We start from the raw sequence: 6,000 nt of genomic DNA, 5'->3' as shown, positions 1-6,000 counted from the left end.
AGCCCAGACTGAGCAATGTAGCGAGACTGCATCTCTTTAATTAAAAAAAAGGAAAAAAAAGTACCACTGAAGCCAAAACCATACTCCCTTTGTTCCTTGCTAAGGGTTTGCCCTTTTCTATTACAGAACTAATTATCTCCCTCTACTTGGTCTTTGTACTGTTGCAGGAGTTGACTTGTGACACTGTGTGCAAGATATCACAAATCACTCTAGCCAGTGCCTTTTCTCTGACAATCTTACAACTATTTTTAAGAAGTTAATGAGAGAGCCTGTCTTGTGATATCACTAGGAAGCTGGGGTTTCACTTTCCTTTATCTTTCATCCAACATCTCTCTCTCTTTTTTTTCTTATGTTGTCCAATGCTTCAGGGCTTTAAATCTTCTGACTGACTTCCCCTACCCTCAGGTAGAATGTGTGACATCCCCTTAATATGCTGCTTACAGAAAAAAAATTATATACCAAACAAATAAAACATGTTTTAACACAGTAACGGACATCTTGCTAGATTAGCTCATACATATTTCCTTTATTTACATTTTGGGTAGCATTTTCCACATTTTGTTAAAAAGGCAAGATAAGTCACTAGGGAATCAACAATGTTTTCAACAAATGGTGCAGAAATAACTAGATAACCACATGTGAAAAAAAATGAACCTTGACCAATACCTCAATATCTTCAAAATTACATATTTCTAGTTATCAAAACATCATTAAGAAACATAAGCAATCCATACCTTGGAAGAAGACAGTGGTAAAGAGTACATCTAACAAAGTACTTGTATCCACACTATATAAAGAATTCTACAAAAGACAACCCACTTTTAAAAATTGGGGATGACTGGGCCTGGTGCCTCACGCCTGTAATCCTCCACACTTTGGGAGGCATAGGTGGGAGGATTGCTTGAGGCCAGGAGTTCAAGACTAGCCTGAGCAACAGAGCAAGACCCCATCTCTACAAAAAGTAGAAAAATCAGCTGGGTGTCGTGGTGCACTCCTGTAGTCCCAGCTACTCGGGAGGCTGAGGCAGGAGAATCGCTTGAGTCCAGGAGTTGGAGGTTGCCGTGAGCTATGATGATGCCAGTGCATTCTAGTCCAGACAACAAAGTGATAACTTGTCTCTGAAAAAATAATAAAATTGTTTTAAAAGTCCACTTTGGAAAAAGTTTTAGCAATTTTACATAAACATCAAACCTATACCTACCTACCCTTAGACTTACACATTCCATTCCTAAGCAAAATGAAAACACCTGTTTACAAAAAGACTTGTTTTGTTCATAGTAGCTTTCTTCATAATGGCCCCAGACTGGAAACATTTCAAATGTACATCAGCAGGAGAATGGATAAACAAATTGTTATGTGTTCATATGAGGAATGAGCTACTGGTCCATTTGATAATAGCTGATAAATCTCAAAAACATGCTGAACAAAAGAAGCCAGACATGAGAGTATATACTGTGTGGTTCCACTTATATAAATTCTAAAAGACAAAACTAAGGTGGGGGCAAAACCCTCCATGTGGTCTGCAATGCACTACTTGTGCAGCAAGTGTTAGATATTGCTGGTGGAGGGAAATTGTGGGTGGCAGAGAGCACCTTTAAAAGAATGTATTCTTATTTGGCTTTGGAAAAATCCTGTTTAATTTAAACGTGGCTGTCTCTGATATTTGGGGAATCGGCATGACAGGGTCACACTATGGGAGGTTTGGCTGAGAAGAAATTAGAAAGGGGCTCCGGTCCTTGTAATGGACTCTTCTACCTTGTGCTAAACTTGAGAAATAACACCTGAGCTTTATCTCCCTGAGACGTCTTCACATTCCTAACATAAAACACGTAAAAAGATAACAGAAAATCCTAAATTTCTTTTTCTTGTTTATTTGCTTTTTGAATTTGAACTTGTTTTTTCTTTTGAGAGCAACTACCTCTGGGTTGCTTTGATTGGGCCAATATTTAAATTGGCTCCACTTCCTGATTTCAAAACAGCTAGTAGTAGCAAAGGCTTAGATTTTTGGACCTAAAAATAGCAGGAAAAAGGAAAAAAGAGAAACTCTAGCTGGCTAATAAAACACAAAGCATATCACTGTATTCAACCCCAGGCCTGGAATGCAGTTCCCTCTGAGTTTCTTTTATTAGCAACTTTCACTTCCATGTTTTCACTTTGGTAAAGGCTAATTTTTTCCTTTTGCTGGAATTCCTTCCTTCCTTCATTCAAGGAACAGTACGAAGCACCTTCTCTGTGCCAGCCCCGAGAGGCACTGGGCATGTGCCGATGAGCAGGGCCATCCTCCTCCTCCTCAGGAGAACACACCGAGTAAATAATAAGACCTTGTGGGGACACTTTAAAGAGAGTTGTCGGGGAAGGCCCCTCTGCGAGGTCGTGAACACAGAACCCATCTGATGAGAAGGGCTCCAGGGGTCTCTTTTTCTTGCTTTACAAAGTCTTACTGGTGGACCTAAATGGAATTTGCTAGAAAAAGCTGTCTTGGAAGACTTATTATTTGTGGTAGTCGTCTTTCCACATCCCTTCACAGAAGTTTCTCTGAGCAGCTTCAGGCACATCTGCTCAGGGTCTAAGGTCCCTGCACTGTCCTTACCGTGTCACAGAGAGATTCCCACGCCTCAGCTGTCCTGCTGCGGGTCTCTGCCTTCTTCCCTTCCGCCCGTCCTCCCCTGAGGGCGTGTGCGCGTCCCCACGTCTGTTTCTGGCCCGGCTCTCTCCTCACCCTGCATGTGAGGGGTGTCTTTTAAAACGGAGGTTGGCCTTCCCACGGGCCTTCCCCGGGACATCTTGTCTGGGGAAGCTGCAATGTGTTACACCCTTTCATGTTTTGAGAATCCTTTTTTGTTGCTTTCTCATTTTTGTTCCTGCCCTGCTTTTTAAAACGACAAGCATTTAAAGTAATTGAGTTATGGCTGATGCTTCCCGTGTTTCTCCGGGATGACTTTCGGTAGATGGTCTCCCTCACATCCTGGCTTCCCCATCTGCGCGTCAGAAAGAGTTGGCTAAATTTAGCTCCATTTGAAGAACTCAAACACGTACCACACCACTCCACAGGATGTCTGTTTGTGTATCTTATCCAATTTCTTTTTTTTTTAAACTCCCTCTTTGAGGTTTTCACAAATATTTATTGAGTATCTACCATTTCCTCATGTCAGGGTTGGGATTATCTCACTCACCTGGAGCCTCGCTCCCGTCCCTCTGCCTTCATGCCCTCCAAGGCCCTGCGGGCACCCCCTCTGGCAGGCGCTTTTCGGGGTGGCTGTGGTCCACAGCTGTTCTCTGTGCCTCGTGAACACTTATCACCTCATCACTCACTTGGCTGTTAGTCACAAACGGCTGCCTGACATGTGTCAGACTCCTCGTGTGCCGTCTTCCCGGGGTCTACATGAGCCTTTTCATCTCTGGGCCCCACGTCACTTACCATAATGTTCTATTCCTTGTGGGAGCTCAAAGTGTGAGATTTATTAAAAAGATAACAGCCTCTTGCTTTCTATTTTTCTTTTCTTTTTTTTTTTTAGACAGAGTCTCACTTTGTTGCGCGGGCTAGAGTGAGTGCCGTGGCATCCACCTAGCTCACAGCAACCTCAAACTCCTGGCTCAAGCAATCCTTCTGCCTCAGCCTCCCAAGTAGCTGGGACTACAGGCATGCGCCACCATGCCTGGCTAATTTTGTGTGTATATATATTTTAGTTGGTTAATTAGTTTCTTTATATTTTGAGTAGAGGCAGGGTCTGGCTCAGGCTGGTTTCAAACTCCTGACCTTGAGCAATCCACCCGCCTCGGCCTCCCAGAGTGCTCGGATTACAGGCGTGAGCCCCTGCGCCCTGCCCTTGCTTTCTATTTCTCCACCTTCAGCTTCAGTAACATACTTTGGTCTTCAGCTCTTCAGGAAGTTTCTTCTGTTTCTCAAAAGCATAGTCAACCGAGCAGCTCCACTTGCCTTGTCAGTGTCGATGTTGGCTGAGGAGTGGCTCTGAATTTGTAGATCTCTTGGAACAAGATGCACTGACTCGCCTCCAGGACTTCTGACCTCTGTCTTAGAGACAGAACTCAATTAGCTAAGTACCAAACCATTAGTTATTATACACCTCCACCCCCTTTAAAATAGTTGCCTAACAGATTGCAAAAGACTCTGCCCCAGGCTTTTATGGAACACAGCTTCTTCGCTCAATTTCTCAGAATATAAACCCAGAACAAAGGTTATAATCAAATCTTAACAGGTTTAGAAGTCATTTTTGTTTCGAGATCAACCTAATTTGATCTCATACTTCTTGGGACTAGAGGAAACACTGTTAATTTATGTTGTTTGCCTAAAAACAACAGCAACAAAAAACTTCTAGAAGTTCTACATGCTACAGATTTGTCTTAACTATTGAAGATTAAAGAAAACATCTGTCCAGTTCCCTCTTTAAATATCTTCATAGGAGGAATTCTGGGCATGTGAAAAGGTCGAGTTCACAGCGTTAGGCCTCCATGCGCAGGACAGCGAGGTCTGGACGGGGCACTGCAAGGAACTTAGCTCCAGCTTCCTGCTAAGAATAAGGAGGCGTTTACTCTTCATTATGTGGCTGCTCTTAACAAAATCTACGAGAAGGTAAAAAGAAGTTTCTGAACTGCTGCCATATGGCAAGTACTCAGAACACTGAAACCAGAGACTAAAGCCCAATCAGAAAGAAACATAACACAAGAGAGGCTTCTTCTGAGAACTCCTGAAATTGAAGCATTATAAACCTTCCATGGAGACATTTGGGCTGATTATGCAAAGTTATTTCTAGGGTTAGAGGTTTAGAAATGAAAGTCAAACCTAAGTGACAAAGATGACTCTAACAGTAATGTCCTCCTGTTTGCTACCTGCTCTTTCCTTGGCAAGTAGGTTTCTTTGACCTATTGTGACTATTTTTGAAGAACTGACTTCCTTTCCCCCATCTTTGGTACAGATTAACTGGGATTGTCACCCCCTTGTAAAAATGAAGGCTTTTCTTTCAAAATATACACTTGTAGATAAACCTATGTGTGCCTCCTTCAGTCTATGATACTGTTTCTCTTTTCCATTGTCACCGAAGCTGCCCTGAGCCAGTTTTACTGAATAATTTTTTATAAAGCTGCCCAGTGGTTTTACCTGCCTGTAATCACTGCTTTTGTTGGTCCCCTCTGTGTGAACTGGGGGCATTTTTAAAACAAACAAAATAGATTCTAGATATTTTCAATATTGTCCAGTTACATAGCAATAGGTTTCTATCTAGCTTTTTTGTACTGTTGGCTTCATGTTCATATAGTTATGAAGCACTTTCAAATTAGGACAGTGTAGGGTGATTTCTTGACGGGCAGCATCATTTGCAGAACTCCTTTTTCGTAAAGTTAGTGTTAGCAGGAGGCTGGATCTAAAGTACAAGAACAACTTTGATACTAATCCAGGTTGCAAGATGCGGTATCCAGGACCTCGACTCCTCAGCTATGCCTTGGGCGGTTTACTAAGATTTGTGTTGACATTTTCATACTTGCTTATGAGAAGCAAATGCTGTGATTTGTCTACCGACCAGACCTTTGAGCTTAGTTTGGGTTTCTCATAGAGCTGATCGATCTGTTCTGGTCTTGTTTAGCCCCTCTTGTGGGATTTACAGGATATTGGCACAGCCTGAGTATGAAACAGCAAAGCCAACTGGACCTCTGACCCTGGGCTCATTAGCTCCTTTCTTAAACTCTGGCAGCCACACAGTCAGCCAATTAGTCATTCGCTTGGCGGCAGGGCCAGACCCAGGATAGCACATCAAGAGAGCAGAGTGGCAGCTGTCAAGAGCCAGACTCCATTCTTGGGATACTTCCATAATATGCTGAAATAAAAAAATAAAAAAGAGCCAGACTCCCTCAATTCCATTAGGCTACAGTCACTCTGTTTCATGCTGGACTTCAGAATCATCAGTAGTCTGTCTTTTGAAAACCCAGCTTTGACTCTATTGTCTTTTTTGTTTAAAGATTTTGCACGTTCAAAACTTGAATCATGCT

This window comes from Microcebus murinus, chromosome 6 (assembly GCF_040939455.1).
Source record: "Microcebus murinus isolate Inina chromosome 6, M.murinus_Inina_mat1.0, whole genome shotgun sequence".
NCBI lineage: Eukaryota > Metazoa > Chordata > Mammalia > Primates > Cheirogaleidae > Microcebus > Microcebus murinus.
This window is presented reverse-complemented; position numbering follows the sequence as displayed.